Source organism: Phalacrocorax carbo, chromosome 6, assembly GCF_963921805.1.
Source record: "Phalacrocorax carbo chromosome 6, bPhaCar2.1, whole genome shotgun sequence".
In the NCBI taxonomy this organism is placed as follows: domain Eukaryota; kingdom Metazoa; phylum Chordata; class Aves; order Suliformes; family Phalacrocoracidae; genus Phalacrocorax; species Phalacrocorax carbo.
In genome coordinates, this window is record NC_087518.1 from 27,533,572 (window position 1) to 27,556,915 (window position 23,344).

Below are 23,344 nucleotides of genomic sequence, written 5' to 3' on the forward strand. Positions count from 1 at the left end.
TTAAAGCTGCATCAGGGGAGGTTCAGAGTTGTCGTTAGGAAGGATTTCTTTTCAAAAAGGGTGGTCAAACACTGGAACCTGCTTTCTAGAGAAGTGGTCAATGCTGCATGTCTGTCTGTGTTTAAGAGACATTTGGACAATGCCCTTAATAACATGCTTTATCTTTTGGTGAGCCATGAAGTGGTCAGGTAGTTGGACAAGATAATTGTTTTAGATCCCTTTCAACTGAACTATTCCTATTCTATTCTATTCTATTCTATTCTATTCTATTCTATTCTATTCTATTCTATTCTATTCTATTCTACTACAAATGAACATTTTAGAATACAGATACATGAGCTGATGTAATCTTGCTTGAAGAAACTGTATCTCCCATCCTCGTGGCATTTAGCATCACAGGTTTGAGGCACTATGATAGTAAACGACATCTCTTAGAAAGAAGGCAATCAGCATAGACCCTCCTTTGAACACTGAACATGACGTTACCAAACAAGATAGTACTGCTTCATAGAATAGTATGCCATTGATAAAGTGTGAGATTCAGAGTTTTCAGACCAAAATATCCTTCTTATATCAGGCACAGGCATTTGAATTTTGAAGATGGGTCCTTAGCCCCACTTACATAGCTCTTCCTGAAACAGAAAATTTCTACAACTGTGTATCATTGTTTTCAGAAAGGTTCAGAAGGTTTCAGCTTCATTCCACAACAGAACGTAATTTATAGTCTCATTGTATACATTTCACAAAGGAAAAATGCATAGCTTATATAATTATGGCATTCAGTATTTTTTCCTGAATAGTTTTCTATAATCCATTTATAAGAACAAATATATATTCTCTAATAACTCAACAGTACCCATTATTTCAATTTTTTAAACTACATATTAAGATCACATTACTGCAAACTGATAACAAAAATGCAGCTGATTTTTTTAATGATTAATCCAAGTGTGTCATTTCATGGACTTGTCATTAGAAGACTTTTAATCTACCTAAAACCTCATTGATTTTTCTTTCATTACTTGCTAATGCAAGCTTTCTTGAAATTTGAGTTGTGCACATACTTCTTTAATGGATGAATAAACATTATTAAGCACACTGAAGCCAAGCCTTTTGAGATGGATGGGCAAATCAGCAAGATGCTTCCACTGGTGTCTATCACAGGATCTATACAAAACCAAATGAAGGAACCGTCTTTAATTCAAAGACCATACTTTGAAGCAGACAAGAGAAAGAGACAGGATGATTCTACTGACATGTCGAAACTCATGATCTTTACACAGGAGTGGTTAAAGTATACACATAGGTATATATTTACACACACATGGTTATCACTGATGTCTTGATCATTTACTCATTTATAGACACATGAACAAAATTCATGTGTATACTTCCCTCCTTTGGTCTTGTTGAAGTCATTACCTTATTTTCATGATCAGATTGGTCTGTGACCTATTTATTCTTCCTTTTAATATTTTAGAGTTAGAGAAAAGCATATTAAAAAGAATATATAATTATACCACTAAAGCAATATCTAGGAAAAATAGTATTCCATTCATTACTTTAATAAAACAAAAATTATTAAACCAAAAATTATAATTCTTTCTACATTACATTACACTATAATAAATATAATTGTGATAAATTATATTAAAATCAGAATTTTAAAACACCTATTATTATTTCCAGTTATAGTCACTGTGCTTTATTGGAGCTGCAGGATAAAATAAGCTTGTCTTAGGTGTAAAAATATAATCGTGAAAATATATCCCAAGAACTGGCCTATGACAGGAAGTAGAAATTTTAGTTTTATGCAGTAAAGAATTTTTTTTTGCTCTTTTTTTATAGCTTTATCATCTGCCTTTCACACACAGTATGCAACTACTATGCTTGAATATGTTCCTTACACCTGCTGGTATTAGCATTTTAAGTTGCTAGGGAGCACTGCAACATCAGCTGAATGAGGTGTGGTCTATACACTCTTTTTAGAGCTTCTCTTCTCCATAACTTCTTCAGTGATCCGTGCATACATCTGGCATCACTGGCCTCCCAGGGTTCCCCTCTAAATACATATAATTAGTGTTACTTTGACTCCTGTTAAATAGTATGGGATTTTCCCATGTTCTCACCATAAATATTAGAGCTGAAAGATTGTCTTTGCTGCCGGATGGCAAAAATCTGGCTTTGTGGGATTAGAAAGATTCCACTTCTACTCTTATTGCTCTGTGGATTCTCTGGGATTTCAAATGTATTCAAGCACTGTTAGAAAATGAGAGAGAGCATACCTTGGCAAAGGTTTAAATTTCACCTGGGTCTTACAGAATCATAGAATCATTAAGGTTGGAAAAGACCTTTAAGATCATCAAGTCCAACCGCTAACCTATCACTGCCAAGTCTACCACTAAACCATATCCTCAGGCACCACGTCTACCCTTCTTTTAAATCCCTCCAGGGATGGAGACTCCACCACCTCCCTGGGCAGCCTGTTCCAATGCCTGACAACCCTTTCAGTGGAGAAGTTTTTCCTAATATCCAACCTAAACTTCCCCTCGCGCAGCTTGAGGCCATTTCCTCTTGTCCTATCGCTTGTTACTAGGGAGAAGAGACGGAACTCCGCCTCGCTACAACCACCTTTCAGGTAGTTGTAGAGAGTGGTAAGGTCTCCTCTCAGCCTCCTCTTCTCCAGGATAAACAACCCCAGCTCCCTCAGCCCCTCCTCATAAGACTTGTTCTCTAGACCCTTCACCAAATTTTTTGCCCTTCTCTGGACATGCTCCAGCACCTCAATGTCCTCCTTGTACTGAGGGGCCCAAAACTGAACACAGTACTCGAGGTGCGGCCTCACCAGTGCCAAGTACAGGGGCACAATCACCTCCCTGCTCCTGCTGGCCGCACTATTCCTGATACAAGCCAGGATGCTGTTGGCCACCTTGGCCACCTGGGCACACTGCCGGCTCATGTTCAGCCAGGTGTCAACCACCACCCCCAGGTCCTTTTCCTCCAGGCAGCTTTCCAGCCACTCTTCCCCAAACCTGTAGCGTTGCATGGGGTTGTTGTGACTGAAGTGCAGGACCCAGCACTTAGCCTTGTTGAATCTCATACCGTTGGCTCCGGCCCAATGATCCAGCCTGTCCAGGTCCCTCTGTAGGGCCTTCCGGCCCTCCAACAGATCACTGCTTCCACCCAGCTTGGTGTCATCTGCAAATTTACTGAGGGTGCACTCAATCCCCTCATCCAGATCATCAGTGAAGATATTAAACAAGACTGGCCCCAACACTGAGCCCTGGGGAACACCACTCGTGACTGACTGCTGACCGGATTTGTCTCCATTCTCTAGTACTCTCTGAACTGGGCCACCCAGCCAGTTTTTAACCCAGCACAGAGTGCACTTTTCCAAGCTGTGAGCAGCCAGCTTCTCCAGAAGAATGCTGTGGGAGACAGTGTCAAAGGCCTTACTAAAGTCCAAGTAGACAATGTCCACAACCTTCCCCTCATCCACTAATCGGATCACCTTATAGAAGGAGACCAGGTTAGTGAGGCAAGCCCTCCCTTTCATAAACCTGTGCTGGCTGAGCTCGATCCCCTGGGTGTCCTGCATGTGCTGCGCAATGGTATTCAAGACGATCTGCTCCATGATGTTTCCCAGCACCGAGGTCAGGCTGAGAGGCCTGTAGTCCCCCGGATCCTCCTTCTGACCCTTCTTGTAGATGGGTGTCACATTCACTAGTTTCCAGTCGTCTGGGACCTCTCTGGTTGACGAGGACTGCTGATAAATGATGGACAGTGGCTTGGCGAGCTCCTCTGCCAGCTCCCTCAGTATCCTTGGGTGGATCCCATCTGGCCCCATGGACTTGTGAACATCCAGGTGAAGGAGCAGGTCAGTGACTACCACCTCTTCAACAACTGGGACTTCATTCTGCATGCTAGCTCCATCTCCCAGCACAGGGGCCTGACAACCCTGAGGATGACCAGTCTGACTATTAAAGACTGAGGCAAAGAAAGCATTAAGTACCTCAGCCTTCTCCTCATCTTTCCTGGCAAGGTTACCTTCCACATCCAACAAAGGCGGGAGATTCTCCGTGGCCCTCCTTTTGTCACTGATGTATTTATAAACACATTTTTTGTTATCTTTAACGGTGGCAACCAGTTTAAGTTCCAGCTGGGCCTTTGCCTTCCTAATCTTTTCCCTGCATAACCTCACAACATCCTTGTAGTCCTCCTCAGTCTCCTGCCCCTTCTTCCAAAGGCAGTAAGCTCTCCTTTTTTTCTTGAATTCCAGCCAAATCTCCCTATTCAGCCAAGCCGGTGTTCTCCCCCACCTTCTCGACTTACGGCACATGGGGACAGCCTGCTCCTGCGCCTTTGAGGCTGCCTTCTTTAATAACATCCAGCCTTCCTGGACTCCTTTGCCCTGCAGGACTGCCTCCCAAAGGGCTCTTTTAACTAGACTCCTTAACAATCCAAAATCTGCCCTTCTGAAGTTCAGGGTAGTGGTTTTGCTGACTCTCTTCCTTACTTCTCCAAGAATCAAAAACCCTATCATGTCATGGTAGCTGAGCCCAAGACAGCCTCCAACCACCACGTCACCCACCAGGCCTTCTCTGTTCGTAAACAGCAGGTCCAGTGGGGCACCTCCCCTGGTTGGCTCGCTTACCAGCTGCATCAGAAAGTTATCTCCCACACACTCCAGAAGCCTCTGAGACTGCTTTCTCCCTGCTGTGTTGTATTTCCAACAGATATCTGATAAGTTGAAGTCTCCCACAAGAACTCAGGCTAGAGATTGTGAGACTTCAGCCAACTGCTTGTACAGTACTTCATCTGTCTCCTCATCCTGGTTGGGTGGTCTATAACAGACTCCCACCAGTATGTGTCCCTTATTGGCCTTCCCCCTGACCCTTACCCATAAGCACTCAACCTTATCATTACCGTCATTGAGTCTTGCATGACTGGACGTGACATGGACCAGTTCATAGTTTTCTGAATTGATTTAATCACCTTCATTTCAATGTAAACATCACAAATCTAACAGCATACACTTGACTAACCTTCAGGAGAAACTCATGGTGAATTTACACTCTAGTTTGTGAAAAAGTTGTGACTATAATACACAGAAGTTGTGATTACATTACATAGATGTTACAGTAAAGAAACTAGAACTTGCATCTTCCAAATATTCAGTATAATAAAATATTACATTTCATGGATCTGGTGTTTCTTCTATGTATAAATAATTATAGTATTTTTTAAAGTATTACATTCTTATTCATTGTCATGGTTTTAGCTGGGATAGAGTTAATTTTCTACACTGCAGCTGGCATAGTGCTGTGCTTTGGACTTAGTATGAAAACAGTGTTGATAACACATAGATGTTTTGGTTGTTGCTGGGTAGTGCTTGTACCAGTCAAGGACTTTTCTAGCTTCCCATGCTCTGCTGGGTGCACAAGAAGCTGGGAGGGGAGGGGGCACAGCTCAGAGAGCGGATTCAAACTGACCAAAGGGATATTCCATATCATGTAACGTCATGCCCAGGATGTTAACTGGGAGGAGCTGGCCGGGGGAGGGAGGAAGCAATCACGGCTCGGGGATGGTCAGTGTCAGTCGGTGGGTGGTGAGTGGCTGTATCGTTTGTTTTTCTGTTTGTTTTTTTTTTCCTTTTCCATTTTATAATATTATCATTTTTGTAATTATTTTCATAATCATTACTATAATTATTTGTTTATTGTAATTATAAAACTGTGCTTATCTCAACCCACAAGTTCTTTTGCTCGTCCGATTCTCTTCCCCATCCCACATGGGTGGGGGGAGTGAGCGAGCGGCTGCATGGTGTTTAGTTGCCAACTGAGGCTGAACCACGACTTTCATGTAAATCATAATTATTTTCCATCAATAGCTACTCAGCCAACCTTTTTTGACTAAACAAAACTTACCAAAGTAGAAGCACAATGCTCAAATACAGATGCAAGTCTGCAACTGAAATTTAGCCTAATCCTCTCTCCTTGCTGGACTATTTAGAAGACATGCTCATTCCACAGAACTGCCGCTCATAGTCTAAATCCTCATTTTTATAGTCATCCTTATTCCTCAAAATCCTTCTTTAAAATCTACTGAAGTTATTAACAAAAAGATGCAAAAAACCTTCTGGTTGCAACAGGCTTTTGAAGAAGTGTTCAGTTCACCATAAAAATACTAACTAAAAAAATGTTTAATTAAAGTCTAAAAGAATACCAAAAGTGCATTTCAATAACAGCCAAGTCAAAAGTTAGAGCTCATTAAGAGAGATCTGGAGGAAAACAACATTAAAATTCAATGGAAATGAAGAACAGAGATAGAAGAGGTGATTATTTTGTCTATCCCTCTATGTTTTTTCCTAAAGATTGCTAAGAGCTTGAGGAAATTTCTGCAGTTGTATAACTTCAGAGATCTGTTCCTAAGGTTTAGTTTTCCTCTCCCAGAAACCACATGAAATTCAGAATCTTAGGTCTTTATTAAAGAATAATGTAAAGCCTGCAAAGAAATAAAAGGCAAGGAGATCTTTTTTTTTTTATTTCAGTGGGGATTTTATTTTCTTCACCTTTTGATTTCTTAATTGGTTCAGTGTGAAACCTGATATGAGCTGTGCAATTTCTTCTTGAAGTCTTGAGCCATGGAAGTTTGGATTGGGTTTTACATCCTTCTAGCAGTTTTCTGTGTCATTATTCTTACTTCAGCTTGCCTGGTTATTTTTCCACTAAGTGTATTGTGAAGCAGAAGTGTTTGACTGTAGAGGCAATGATACCAAAATTACAGGTTGGTCTTTTTTATATTCTATTTTCTTCCTCAAGGCAAACAGAACTACTTTCCCATTTATCTCTTATTAAAGTATGTGCACTGACTGTATGGATGGTTGTAAACAGTAGTGTGAGACACAATAGGCAGAGTATCTGTGTGAAACCTCATTTGATTTTGTAGTCTTATAAATTTTCCCACTTTGCATCTGCTGATTACCAATTTGAGACTATGCAGTCTGCCTTCTCTTTGTGACTGAGTACTGAGTAAGAAATTATTTCAACGATCAACAATCTCTGAGAAACTTAGAAATTACTTAACAAGTTTACACTCACTATTAGTTATGAATGAATGTACATCCTGCATATATAAACTGAACTTATGAATCACAGACTGATTCTCCCTTTGCATACACTTAAATATCTTTGAATTCAGAAGAACTAGCTCAGTTTGTACTCACTGGGGTTCAATCCATAAATCTATTGCATAGAAGTGATTTAAATTAGAAGGGTGCCATTAAGCGTAGGGGAACAAATCAGTGAGACACTGAATTCTTTCTGCTAAATAATGACTGGTTTCAGCTCCCACTGAAGGAAATATTTTTTGTCTGTAATTCTCCTCATCATGCAACAACAGCTGTGCCTTAATTTTGACAGGATGCTCATAGAAAATCAAGTAATCATTACAGATATGTACACATTGGAATGAAAATACTCTTCTGTTTTGTTCATCTTATTTATGCAATTAGAGTATCATGCTGACTAGTAAGTTTTAACAGAGAATTACGTAAATTCATTTTATACATAAACCTCCTGTCCTAAACAAAAAGTTAGGCAATGTTTTTATCAGACTTTTAGATAATAAGAACTTTGGAAGCTCATTCATAGGTATGCCCCTTCACTTGTCCATCTTTGAAAACTGCTAGAGATTATTCAGCCCTCTATTCAGCAAATATTCGCTTCCAAGGACCTGTGTTGCTAGCGCATAGTTACATTCTTAGGTAATTTACTTAGGTGCAGTTGCATTTATGTGAAACCAATATACAAAGAACGAACCAAGATTTCCGTTTTGACCATTTCACACCTTTGGCAGTCTATCAGAACTTTACTTTTCAAGGGTACAAAGTAAGCCATTCTTTTCCTTTTTTTCACCCCACTCTTTCTTTTATTAAAGAGGCTACAGAAGAACCTACTACAATTTATTTTAATTTCACTTCCAAAGTAAAACGTAATGTAGAAGGTATGCAAAGTGAGGCTTTTCCCAAGAATATTCAATGCTATAGAACTAATCTGCAACATACATGCAAGGAGCGCAAGTGGAATTTACAGCTCACTGTTGCCAAGTCTTCTATTTTCAACAATTTTTAGAAAGGTTCTAAGTGCTCCTTTAGCATTTAGCTTATAAAAACAAAGTAACCCCAAACAAATCAGGAATAAATGGATCAAAAAAAAGAATATAAGCCAGTTTAGACTAGTGAATAGAAACAAAATATGTGCTCAGATAACAGTGACCTTTACCTGTTAAAACAGCAAGAAACTAATATTTTCAGGGTGTGGTTTTTGATTTTGTTTGTTTGGGTTTTATTGGTCTGGGCATGTCCACCCTCAGAGTAATTTCTTGCCAATCCTGGCATTAGAATTTAAATCATAATTTCATATGAACAATCACAGTAGTAAAACAACTATGTAATGAGTGTATATTTTGTATAAACTTTCAGAAAGTTTTTGATGTCAATAATATTAAGCAAGAAACGTTACTTTCAGCTATGTTTGCTAAGTCAGACTTTTACTGAACTTCAAGAATGTGAGGCAAATCATGAATTACAACAGTTAATTTTATTGTGGAATGTTTCATATAGCAATAGTTCTCAAGAACATCTGTGTCTTGAAAAGAAGTTTGACGATATTAATAATAATATATCAGCACCTCTAAATCATTTGCTATCTGAGGGTTGAACTGTAGTTTAACGGCCTCTGGCAAAGTCATGGACTATTAAAATGTTCTCAGAGATGTTTAATTATTCATTAGTCATTAACTCACACCAGTTGTTCTATCAAAACACTAAGTTTTTAATGTAAATGCTGGAATTTCTTTTCATTTCTAGTCAATATCTATTTGGAAATGTAGTGAGCTTCCAATATTTAAATCTGAAAATTCCCCACCAACCCCCCCCCCCAAAAAAAAAGAAAAAAATATACAAGACATTGTTAAAACCTTCTAAAACAGTAGTTTCTTCATATTTCATAGTTCCTAGACTGATGGTCGTGTCACCCTAAGTGCACAAAGCACCATCTCAACAGACTATCTTGCGAATAACTGAAGTATACTTCAGACCATCACTTAAGTCTCTTCCTATGGGCACTATGTTCATAATTGTCTGTTTCTCAACACCATTATTAGGTAATGTGCTAGATTTCTACTTCTTACCATTCATTGTAGGAATGTATCATCTTTGATTGTGTGTAAATCAAGGAAATCATGCATAATATGCATAATAATTTATTTTTATTTGCAAATCTGAGATCTTTTCTGTGTGTTTTCCAGGGCAATATTTCCTATGGAATAAAGATCCACAAAAGCAGGAAACTAAGAATTAATAAAAGTCAACCATCTTTTTAGGCTATGTTCATCCAAAAAAAACCACTTTTAACAAAACTGAGTCATCTTAAGCTATAAAATCTTATTGACCACAGCAAACAACAAAGAAAATCTCTAGCTGTTGGGGACACACTGTATTTAATGACTTTGGACCAGGATGTTAGCTGAATAACAATTAATTCTTCTTCCTATCTCAACATTTATTCTACAGAATAGTCTTTACAGTCTGCTATAGTAGAAGCAGGACTATCTTTATCATTGTGTTTTATTCCAGTTATCACAGAAAAATGTATTTATTTTCTTTGCTCTGATCTACTGTCATATTCACTATGCTCATTTTAGAATGTGAACAGTATCCTGTCAGATCCTTTTTATTTTGTCCCCAAACTGATAATATTTCCAACCTTTCTGAAGTAATTGTTGTTGTTGTTTTTCCTTACAGAGTGTCATTGATCTAGTTGACAATTTTCTGTTGTCTCCTACATTTTAATGGATTCAGTCCTTTTCTTCATATTCTACTTTTCATGAATTAATATTTTTCTTTACTATTTACTTTAGCTCAGTTTATAAACTTCCCTAAGAGTCACGCTATCTTCCATGACATTTTTATTGTGTTATTCCCCCATTCACCTGGTTTCTCACCATTTTTAGTCTTAGAATTTGTAATAACTCCTATGTAGGCACGGTTATCATCTATCCTTTAGACCTAGGCATGAGACCTATGCAAAGCGATGTTATTTCAACTTTAACTACTTTAATGTTTTTGCTTCTTTTTCAGAAACATACAGCTTTGTTCATGTCAAATAAACGTTTGTAGTAGATGGACTATGTGAATTTTCCACTCAGCAAGTACCTTTATTCATGTGCATATAAGCAGATGACCCATATATTGACTGCTGGTTTAGAGGCAGCCCAAAACCAAGCATTTGGTTAAGCAAGATACTAACACTTATAATTTAAGCAGACAAACAAACAAAACAAAAACAAAACAAAACAGACAAAGAAACCTATGGAAGAATGGCCCAGATTATTTTTTTATTTTTATTTTTAAATTGAAGGTTGTTGTGGTTTAGCCAGCAACTCAGCCCCACACAGTAGCTCAGTCATTCCCCCACTGGTGGGATGGGGGAGGGAATCAGAAGGGTAACGCTCGTGGGTTGAGATAAGAACAGTTTAATAATTAAAATTAAAAAACCACACCAGTAAAATGCAATGGGAAAAGAAACAACGAGAAGTGCGAAACCTGGGGAGGGGAGGAATGGAAGGGGGAGGGGGATGAACCACCAAAACAAACCGCATGCTACGTAGCCACTCACTGCCTGCCGACCCAACGCCACGCCTCCCTAAGCTGAAACTGCCCCCATTAATATACTGGTCATGGTGTCACATGGTATGGAATGAACATCCCATTGGCCAGTCGGGGTCAGCCGCCCCCACCATGGCCCTGCCCCTCCCAGCCTCTCGCGGATGCGGCAGAGTGCGGGAAGCTGGAAAGGTATCCAACCCCCACAGTGAAGAGAATTAACCCAAAATCAGCACATGGGTCTTTTTTAAACCAGACTAAAGCAGATTCTCTGATAGGTCTTCCATTATGAATAGTATCTGTAGACCATGTGCTGATGTAATTGCAAATGCAAAAGCAGGTATACAGGAAAATGGTGCTTTTAAGGATTTCTACTCATGCTTTTTCCAATTTAGTCTTGAGGTACTCTGTTTCTATCAGAATCAGGGTCAAACCCCTTCTCTTTTCACACAATAAATAATTTTCCTTTACTTCAAAACTTCAAAATGTCCCAACTCATAAAGAATATTAAGTAGCAAATGCATGCGCAGAAGTTCATTAAGACTCAGATCCACAACAAAATATTCCACATCTGTATTATTTGCCCCAAAATTTCTCATATGGAAAAGCTGTTAGAAATCCAGGCAGAAATCCCTCAGTAAATCAGAAACCCACTCTCACAAAAAAATCACAAACAGTAACAACAACAAAATATGATTGAAAACTGTGTCTTTCAACATTTTTGTTTGTTTGTTTTAAGGAACTATGCTTCTAGGAACCCGTTCTAGCTGGCCCTCCTTAAACAGGAGGATTGGTCTAGATAATATCCAGAGGTCTCTTCCAACATCAACTATTCTGTGACTCTGAATTTCAGGGAGATATAAAAGTTTTCAGAGGGTCTTTCACTTCTTTTGCTCAAACTGTATGAGGGCAAAAGAGTTGATGTTTTAAAACACCTGTCTAACAGAAGAACATAACATTTTTCCATCACAAGACAGCATGAAATATTCTTGAGGACATGAGGCAAACCTTCATTGTGGAAAGGCAAAAACAATGGCATATATCAAACCAATATGCCTATCTTGCATACCAAAATGCTATACAGATCAGTCCTGACAGAATTAGAGCAACTATGCTCTTTAAGTTGCAACGGTTTCATTTTTGCTGTATATGAACTTCTGGAAGACTAACTGCTAACAGATGTACTCAAAAAAGGAAACCTTAGCTTGGAAAGCTTCAGTGATCTGTGAGAGCAAGTTTCAAACCATGCATAGCACTTCAGGCTCTGTGTTTGTTACATAATTTTCCTTAAGTAGCAACTGAGTCAATTATTTTCACTGGCAAGACACTATATTTATGAATAATTTTTTTTAACAGTGCCTTTATAAAAACAGAAAAATGTTTCTAGTCATGCATTAGCATGAATGACAAAATTGCTGTTTACAGACTAGAGCATACTGTCCTACTTTCTGTTAATTATAAAAGCAGCTAAACAACATTAACTTGCACAATTGTACCACCTAGAGAATTATCTCAGGCATTTGAAAACAGAAGAAAATTAATTAGTATTAATCTTTCTAACATTTCCCATTCAAATACCTGTGGAGGAGTCTGCATGACCTTCTGTTGGCACTATGACGTTGCAAGAGACAAATATGCATATAGTAATCTTTACAGCTGTAGTCCTTATGGCTGTAAGAAAAGAAAACCAAAGGATATTGGTGGAAGGAAGTATATAGTGTTTTGCTTGGACATTAGTGATGGAAAATTAGGTGAGAAGTAAACAAATGAGTGTGGATTAGCATCCTAAATAATTTTAGGAAGTAAGTAACAACAGTAAATAAAAATATGGTTGAGTGAAACCATCAAAAGTAATATTTGGGTAATCCATGTAACAGGCAGACCAGGAGACTGATAATATAAACCCAATGTGTTAAAAAAACTTTGGGGAAGATCTTATGAGAACTCTGCAGAAACATCTACCCATAGACCTGGCTGCTACATCAAAGCATTGGAGCCTTGACTTCACTGGACATAGCACGGATTAAGCGAAGTGTTTTCTTCCCAAAAGTGGGATCATTCACCTAGTGTGCAATGCACCAAAATACACACAGAACACTTGCGCAAAGATGGGTGCTAGCTGGTAACTCCACAAGCTAGCACACTGCAAAGAGAAATACAAGGTATTTATCTTGTTACATGATTAGTAAAAACATGCCAAAATTCATATTCATTGGTCAGTAATTATCATCTCACAGAATCACAGAATCACACAGAATCACATAATCACAGGTTGGAAGGGACATCAGGGATCTAGTCCCACCTTTCTAGGAAGAGCACAGTCTAGACAAGATGGCACAGCACCCTGTCCAGGCAAATCTTGGAAGTGTCCAACGTGGCCAAGTCAACCACTTCCCTGGGGAGATTATTCCAATGGTTGACTGTCCTCACTGTGAAAAATTTCCCTCTGGTGTCCAATCGGTATCTCCCCAAGAGCAACTTGTGTCCGTTCCCCCTTGTCCTCTCCATGTGACTCCTTTTAAAAAGAGAGTCTCCATCTTCTTTGTAGCTACCCCTTATGTACTGGTACACAGTAATGAGATCCCCTCGAAGCCTCCTTTTCTCAAGGATGAACAAACCAGTTCTCCCAGCCTAGCCTTGTACGGCAGGCTTCCCTGTCCTTTGATCATTTTGATGGTGGCTCTTCTCTGGACCCCTTCCAGCCTGTCTACATCCTTTTTGTATAGCAGGGACCAGAACTGTACACAGTACTCCAGGTGTGGCCTGACAGGCACTGAGTAGAGTTGGATAATCACTTCTTTATTTCTGCTGGCAATGACCTTTTTGATGCAACCCAGCATCCTGTTGGCCTTGTTGCCCACAGCAGCACACTTTTCACTCATGTTCAGCTTCCTGTCCACCAGGACCCCCAGGTCACTTTCCACAGAGCTGCTCTCCAGCCAGGTGGATTCCAGTCTGTGCTGCACTCCTGGATTATGTTTTCCCAGGTGCAACACCTTACACTTGCCCTTGTTGAACTTCATAAGGTTCTTGCTGGCCCACTCCTCCAGCCTATCCAGATCTCCCTGCAGAGCTGCTCTCCCTTCTGGAGTGTCTACTTCCCCACTCAAGTTGGTGTCATCTGCAAACTTCATCAGGCTACACTTGATGCCGTTATCCAGATCACTTATGAAGATGTTGAATAACATTGGGCCCAATATCGATCCCTGGGGGACTCCACTTGTGACAGGTTGCCAGTTTGAGAAAGAGCTATTTACCACCACCCTTTGGGTGCAGCCTGTCAGCCAATTCCCCACCCACTGCACAGACCACTTGTCTAGGCAATAACACATCAGTTTTTCCAGGAGGACACTGTGGGGGACCGTATCAAAGGCCTTGGAGAAGACCAGGTAGGCAACGTCCACTGCCTGCCCCATGTCAACCAGGCAAGTCATTTTGTCATAGAAGGCCACCAGGTCTGTCAAGCATGATATGCCTTTAGTGAAGCCATGTTGGCTTTTCCCAGTCACGTGCTTCATTTGACTTGTGATGCTGCCCAGGAGGAGTCGTTCCATAACTTTCCCAGGGATTGAAGTAAGGCTGATGGGCCTAGAGTTACCCGCATCATCCCTCGAGCCTGATCTTGTAGATAGGGGTAACATTTGCCTTCCTCCAGTCCTCAGGGACATCCCCCATCCTCCATGACTTCTCGAAGATTATGGAGAGTGGCCTTGCAATGATGTCAACCAGCAATCTCAACACCCTTGGGTGGTTGGTGTCAGGGCCCATTGATCTGTAGCGGTCAAGCTCCAGTAGTAATTCATGTACTAACTCTTCCTTCACTGATGGTGGGTCGGTGTTTGGATCAACTGCCAGTTTCATTCCCAAAGCCTGGGACCTGGCAGTGATGGTAAAGACAGAAGTGAAGAAAGTGTTGAGGACCTCTGCCTTTTCAGCATCGTTGGTGATTGCCTCTCCTTTTCCGTTTAACAGTGGGCCTATGTTTTCCTTCTTTTTCTGCCTGTGGTTAACACACCTGAAGAAACCTTTCTTGTTATTTTTGACATCTACAGCCACTTTCCATTCGAGCTGGGGTTTTGCTTTTCTAACTGCATCTCTGCACACTCTGGAAATGCCCTTATAGCTGTCAACAGATAATCCTCCACTTCTCCATCTCTGGTATTCGCTCCTTTTGTATTTGAGTAGACTCTTCTGCTATTGGTTATTTATATTCTAACTAGCCTCACTAGCTATGTAAATTAGCACGCATGTTCCTTAAGAGAGTGAGGAGGCAGACCTTCTCAGTCCTGAGCTGAGTCAGTGGTCATGATCTCCCATTGCCGCTTTTACTTTTCCCTTAATTACCAGAGTTTTGACCAACTTCACACTCTATCACCCAGCTTTCAGTGTCTTCTGAGGTGGGATTTTCCCTCTTATCAGTCTCTGTTCTTCTTCAAGGATATAGTCATAAAACAAATGCTTCCTTATCTCTCATGCTCCCTTCTCTGACCACCACATTCAGTTTTGCAAAGCTCACATGGTCCATTGTTATTACTTAGTGGAAAATTTCATTTTCTGCAGGCTATAATTTTTCCCCTCTTTGATATTCTGAGACCTTTTTCCCTTAAGTCTCACTTATTTTCATAAACAGTATATGATTTCCCATAACTTGTCTTACTATCATACTCTTAATTCATCCAAATAATATACAAGCAATCAGAATTATAATTACAACATTGTAACAAGATTTGCAACCATCCAGTAAGGAAGAATACAAGTTTATGGAATATTTTGGTTAACCATCCCATTTCCATTTAAGCCCTCAGGTCCTGGCTTGATTTTGCCACTTGTTTGTCCTTTCCATGTTTCTTTCAAGGGTTCATCTTTCCAGGTTCATACATATACAGTGTCTTCTGACAGGAATGGGTGGACTGGTGCATCCAGGGAAGAGAAACCCTTTGATTTAGGTACCCGTGTAGCAAAGACAAAGTCTGTGAGAGAGAAATAAAATATTGATTGCAGCCTGTCCTCTTATATGCATTTTGTCTCCCTTGACCTTTAAAAGGTTTGTGGGATATGCTTTCCTATATATTAACTCAAAGGGGCTTACTCCTTCCTTAACCCTAGGGATTATTTGAATTTGCAAAAGATCTAAAGGTAAGGCTTCTGTCCACTTAAGGTGTGCTTCCTGTCAAAGTTTAGAAATTTGCCTCTTGAGGATCTGATTCATCCTTTCTACATTTCCACTAGATTGAGGCCTCCAGGGGGTGTGTAGTTCCCACTTAATCCATAAAAACTTGGAAATTCCTTGCACTACTTCTGCAGTCCCATTATCAGAGGAGATACCTTCTGGGATACCAAATCTGGGTATAATTTCTTTCAATAAAATCCTAATTACTTCTTTAGCTTTGGTGGTACAACAAGGGAAAGCCTCTGGCCAACCAGAGAAAGTATCTACTAATACCAATAGATACTTGCAACTCTGAAAAGTCTATCTACCAGTATTCCCTGGGAGTTATTCCTTGTCTTACAAGTCCTCCTATAATCTTCTTCCTGATTTTTGGGTTATTAGCACAACAGACAGTACATTCTTTCACTACAATATCTGCTATAGTCTGCATCTTGGGCCAAAGTATGTTTCTTTTAACAGTTAATACCGGTGCATCTGCTCCTGTATGCACTTCTTGGTGTAGTCTTATAAGTAACATTTCCAACATTTTCTCAGGAACCAATAATCGTTTCAATGGCATCACCCACCAACCTTGATAATTTTTGGAGAAATTTAATTGTTCCACTAACAAATTTTCTTTCTCAGCATATTCTAGTGGCCATAGTTCTAAATAAAATCCTGGAAGTAGGCTTCTTCAAATTTTGGCTGCTTCAGGGCTACTTATTATCCAACTGATCTGCTCTTCAATTACCTTTCTCACCTTTGTTATTTCCCTTTTGGTGAAATTTACAATATATTATTGCAACCTCCTTTTGTTAAAGAACTACTCGCAGACGTTTCATAACTTCTGTTCATATTTTATTGGAGCCTGTGTGAGTTTAATAGTCCTCCTTCTTTCCAAATTGCCCAGTGTGCATGTACCACTCCAAATGCATATTCAGAGTCAGTAGATATATATTAACTCTTTTTCCATGACTCAGTTCTAAGGCTCAAGTCAGCACTATCAACTCCGCCTTTTGAGGGGATGTATTACCAGGCTGTACTCTGGTTTGGGTATTTGTTACCACTGTGTATCCAGCTCTTCATTTTCCTTCCAACAAGTAGCTGCTACCATCAGTGAACAGCTTCACTTCTGCATGAGGCAAAAGCTCATCCCATAATTCTGGTCTGCTGGAATACACTTATTCAATGGTAGTTAGACAATTTGTAATTCATCAGAGTCAGAGCCTGTGAGTAAGGTGGCAGGATTTAAGTCATCTACATACTGTAACTGTGTTACATTATTATACGCATTGTGCCATTGCTCTAATTCCTTCACCAATGCATTATCAAACTATGTGGATCTATTTTTCAGCCCTTGGGAAGGACAGTCCAACAGAGCTGCATCTTCTGTCCTCTCTTTGGGTTTTCTCATTCAAAGGCAAAAATGGTCTGAATCTGCTCATCCACAGGTACGTGAAAGAAAGCACCTTTCAAGTCAAGTCCAACACTGTAAAATAAGCACTACTGTCAGGAACTGAGGCGAGGAGGATATATGGATTTGGGACCACAGGGTGTACATCTAGAGTTCTCACATTAATATTTTTTAAATCTTGTACTAACCTATATTCCTGAGAGTGAAGGTTCTTTACAGGCAAAATAGGAGTATTATGTTCCAACTGACATTCCCTTAATTGTCCTTGTTCTAAAAAGGAATTTATCAGTGGTTCTAATCCTTTCTGGGCTTCCAATTTAATATGGTACTGTTTCTTTCCTACCAGCTGGGTTCCCAGTTTTAGTTTGATCTTTATCAGTGTCACATTCTTGGTTCACCCTAGCATTCCTGATGGCCACACCATGGCTTAGACAGGTGTACTCTTTGCTGGTTAAAAAAAACTGGCTGGATGGCCGAGCCCAGAGAGTTGTGGTGAACGGAGTGAGATCCAGTTGGTGGCCTGTCACGAGTGGTGTTCCCCAGGGCTCAGTGTTGGGGCCAGTCTTGTTTAATATCTTTATCAATGATCTGGATGAGGGGATCGAGTGCACCCTCATTAGGTTTGCAGATGACACCAAGTTGTGTGTGAGTGTTGATCTGCTTGAGGGTAAGAAGGCTCTACAGAGGGACCTGGACAGGTTGGATCAATGGGTCGGAGCCATCTCTTTGAGGTTTAACAAGGCCAAGTGCTGGGTCCTGCACTTTGGTCACAACAACCCCATGCAAAGCTACAGGCTTGGGGAAGAGTGGCTGGAAAGCTGCCCAGTGGAGAAGCACCTGGGGGTGCTGGTCGACAGCTGGCTGCACATGAGCCAGCAGTGTGCCCAGGTGGCCAAGGCGGCCAACAGCATCCTGGCTTGTATCAGGAATAGTGTGGCCAGCAGGAGCTGGGAAGAGATTGTGCCCCTGTACTCGGCACTGGTGAGGCCACACCTTGAATATTGTGTTCAGTTTTGGGCCCCTCAGTACAAGAAGGACATTGAGTTGCTGGAGCGTGTCCAGAGAAGGGCAACGAAGCTGGTGAAGGTTCTGGAGAGCGGGTCTTATGAGGAGAGGGAAATGGGGTTTTGTTATCCTGGAGAAAAGGAGTCTGAGGGGAGACCTTATTGCTCTCTACAACTACCAGAAAGGAGGTTGTAGTGGGGTGGGTGTTGGCCTCTTCTCCCAAATTACTAGTGATAGGACGAGAAGAAACATCTTCAAGCTGCCTTAGGGGAAGATTAGATTGGACATTAGAAAAAATTTCTTTCCAGAAAGAGTGGTCAGGCATTGGAACAGGCTGTCCAGAGAAGTGGTAGAGTCACCATCCCTGGAGGTATTTAAAAGACATGTAGACGTGGCACTTCATGGCATGGTTTAGGAGACACGGTGGTGTTGTGCTGACAGTTGGATTTGATGATCCTAGAGGTCTTTTCCAACCTTAATGATTCTATGATTAAATATTTTTTGATATTGCACAATAATCTCCCAAAATATGAAAATAGAGATATCATAGTTGAAATATCGCTATAAATTAGAAAGGAAAACAGTTTTACCTCCATATATAAGCGAAGTTTAATTTGTTTTATTTCTTAATACAATATAATTCTCAAAGACCCATCAAAGAAAAAGTTGTTCAGATCCCTAGTATATCTAGTATATCTAGTGAAATTATCTGTCTCTGTGACATGGTTTAGCGGCAGCTCAGCCCCACACAGCCGCTCGCTCACTCCCCACCGGTAGATGGGGGAGAGAATCAGAAGGGTAACGCTCGTGGGTTGGGATAAGAACAGTTTAATAATTAAAATTAAAAGAAACAACAGTAGAAATGCAATGTAAAGGAGAACAACGAGAGGCGCAAAGCCCCGGGGGAGGGGGGGAAGGGAGGGGAGAGGGGGAAGGGAGAGGAGAGGGGGAACGAACCGCCGAAACAAACTGCACGCGCCGCAGCCACTCACCGCCCGCCGACCCGACGCCGCGCCGCCTCCGCGCTGCCACTGCCCCCCCTCAATATATTGGTCATGGTGTCACATGGTATGGAATGAACCTGCCATTGGCCAGTCGGGGTCAGCCACCCCCACCACGGCCCTGCCCCTCCCAGCCCCCCCCCCGCCACGCTGCAGAGTGCGGGAAGCTGGAAAGGTAGCCGACCCCCACAGTGAGGAGAATTAACCCCTTCTCAGCCAAAACCAGCACACTCTGTATTTTGGATACTTATACGTGACAGTTTCAATGGTGATTTCATAGACACTTTCAAGAGTTACATGTGGTATAAAAAGTTTTTTCTTTCTCATGTCCAAGGTTTTTGAAAACTTTTCGTGGTTTAACTGCAGACAGTAACTAAGCACTACACAGCTGCTCACTCTCTCTCTTCCCCGCCGGTGGGCTGGGGAAGAGAATTGAAAGGGAAAAAGTGAGAAAACTAGTGGGTTGAGATAAAGACAGTTTAATAGATAAAGTAAAACCACATGCTCAAGCAAAGCAAAACAAGGAATTCATTCACTACTTCCCATCAGCAGGCAGTGTCCAGCTATCTCCAGGAAAGCAGGGCTCCATCAGGGTAACAGCTACTTGGGAAGACAAGCGCAATAACTCTGAATGTCCCTCCCTTCCTTTTTCCCTCAGCTTTATATGCTGAGCATATGATATGGAATATCTCTTCGATCAGTTGGTGTCAAGTCTCCCAGCTGTGTCCTCTCTCAGCTTCTTGTGCACCCCCAGCATACTCACTGGTGGGGTGGGGTGAGAGGCAGAAAAGGCCTTGACTCTGTAAGCACTGCTCAGCAGTAACTAAAATATCCCTGTGTTATCAAAACTGTTTTCATCACAAATCCAAAACTTAGCCCTCTAATACCTACAATTAAGAAAATTAACTCTATCCTAGCCAAAACCAGCACAAAACCTGATCTATAAACACCATAGCTTTCATAATTTTAAAAGGAAAATTATATCATAATTTTAAATTAAGAAGATGACTGCTAGATAATTATATATAGCTACAACAGGATTCAGGAGTAGCTGTTCTGAACTGTTTTGTAGGCAGACATCAGTGTTCAGTTCTTCTTGCTGCAACCCCTGGGTGCTGCTCTTTTTTCTCTTCCACGCCTGCGTCTTGCCTCTCCCCCAGATACAGTTTCTATTTCACACAATTTTTAGAACTATAGTGCATATTAAAAATATATCTATTTTAAATTTTCTATATGGGTTTTAATGTCTAACTTTATAATTTTCTAATTTCTAAGGAACAAATTTTGCCTGGATAACTGGTGGGCATCCTTATCCTCAACCTTGAATTGATAATGAACCAACACAAAGCTTTTCAACACTTAGCTTTCCTGTTGTTCACCTGTAACACAGGCCATGCAGTGAGACAAGTATTTTCTGGTTTCTAAACATGTAGTTGCTGCTCATTAGCTTTTTAATTTTAACACATGGATCTTGTTGCAACTCTTCCCCGAAGTCACTCATCATAAAACAGCAGCTAAATCATAATCAGTCTTCTAAGATCTTTTCACTGGAACCCATTTCTTTCCAATCAAAACTTCATACCAAAGCTTCATCTTGTTAACACTCTGGCCTTTCCCTTCTCATATCTGAACACAAGTTTTTTTGAACTTCTCCTTACTGTTGCACAAGCTCCCAAGATGATCAAGTACCCACTTGATCCACAGTGATGAGATTATTTCAGAATAGGAATAGATATAAACCTTGTAGTTGGTATCATCCCAGAGTCAGCTCAAAGAATTATATAATTTCACCATTCCAAAAAGTTTTAGGACAGCAAAATTATTTTTTACAGTACCAGCACAGGTTTCAGAAGAGGGAGAGGAGGCAAGAAAGGCTAAGGAAAGTCAATAATGAGGCTGTAGCACAACGATGACATAAGGAGAGGCTTGAGGATGAAGCAGAAGTGGTCTTCCTCCCACTCTACCCTACCTTCTCCTCTGGGGCTCTGTTACTGTCTTTAGCTTCTAGTGTGTAAGACATCCTACCTCTCATCTTCTACTTCCACAAACTGGGTACGATCTCAGAGCCACTGTAGAAATTTCTGCCACAAGTCCACATTATTAAACTGTGAAGAGGAAAAAGATGCAGATGCAGCTGGAGAGGACAGGAGGGTATTCTCCAAAACTGCTGTTTAAAGAGCTGATCTCTGAAATAAGGGCTGTCTCCTGTACATATCTCAACACTTTGCTCAACAACAAACCCACCAGAAGCAGGACTAGCCATTTTAGGATGGAAATTCCCAACCACCTCTACAGCTGCAGGATGTGGTTCCATATTATTCTCCAAATAGCTACATTGATAAATGTCTATCCATAGAACTTCATAAAGTTTTCATACAGTGGAACATTTCTTAATGTTACTCAAACAAATGTACAGCAAAATCTAGGTTTTGCTTTTGATGATGGAGCAATGGTCCCTCTGTATGGTTGTGCCATAAGGCACAAAATCCTGAAATGGTTTGGGGGAAATAACAGCCCATATACCTAAAACACACTATCAGCAGATTCAGCTGGTTTTGCTTTGGGGAATGAAGGTGACAGTGAGGCAGAGTCCTGAAAACTCAAATTATGCTCTGAGCTTCTGACAACTATTAATAAAGATCAAGTTAAAAATGACAAGAATGCTACTAAAAGAATGTTGCTGCAGTTTTGCTCCTCCTTTACACACTGAGAAGAAAAAAAGCCTCTTTATAAATCTACCAGCTACCAGAAATCAGGATGACGATTCCCCAAAATTGTGACATTGTCTTTAAAGCAATACAATATCTCTTCAACCTTCCAAGCCTTTTAGAATCATGTCAGTATTTTCCTTCAATTCCTTTTTAAAGGAAAAGCCGAGATTCTCAGTTGTGACAGACTCTAGAATTCAGGGTTTTAAAATATTAGCTAACCTGCGACATTCAAGAGTTCATAGTAGTTTCTGTAGACATGCCATTAGCTGTGATACTCTCAGTAGTTTAGAGAATCATAGATTTCAGTCACATTTATTTTTAGAGTCCTACACTAACAACATAGTATAGCAAAAATCTTTTGATTCTCTTTCAGAGCCTGTGTTTGGCTTATGTCCTTTCAGATTCTTACAGCATCCCCAAGATGGCGCTATGCCATAGAAATATTAAGGGAGAGGACACTGAAGTTAAAATTAAATTATGGAAAATAAAAACAACTACAGCATTTTGTAGTGTTGATAAAAATAGAATTCAAAGTGCATATTTAAACCAGTGCATACAATGCCAAAGCATAGCTAATATAATTTAATTAATGTAACTCATCAAAAGATATTTCTAAATTTTTTCTGAATATAGTAGTAAGACTACTATTTTATTATCATGAATATTGAAACTATAAATCACTTTAATGAAGGTCCCTAGCAATGCCACTCACATTTCTTTGGATCATCATTGTAATAGACTAATCAAAGATAGTTACTAATTTGATCAAAAATATATCTTTCTGGACAACTTTCTCCATGTCAAAATATATATGTGCCTAGCTGGCTGATTTATTCAAAGTGGATAAATTGTCTCCTGAAGTTAGTTATGAATTACTTAAAATCTGATTGTGGTCTGTATAAAGGCATTCTTTCTGTTAAAATTATTGCTACATGAACTATGCCACAAAGAATGTGTTTACAGGTTTCTGTGATCTGTTTTTACTTTTTGACTGGTCACAAAATGGCATGCACGTGGGATTAAAAATATGTCTTTCAAAATGGAAAAGTGGTACATGAAGACTTTAACAAGTATAGCATTATGATTAATGCCTGCCCAGAATTGTTTATTACAATATTTACTTATGAAGTTTTAAGAATAGGAAATGCATACACAACTACAGATCATAAAAATGGCTATAAGAATGCAGATGAGCAGAATATGACAGCTGCCTTCTCCATGAAACAAAAGGAGAACGTCACTCTGCTTATTCATAACAACCTGGTTCAATGAGCTACTTCAGCAAGCATGCAATTTCATTGCTTTCATTCACAAACATACCTGCCTGTTTAAAATAAGACACTGGCAGGGAAAAAATGGTTAGTTATTTCATTAAACTATGTTTCTTAAAAGTTGAGT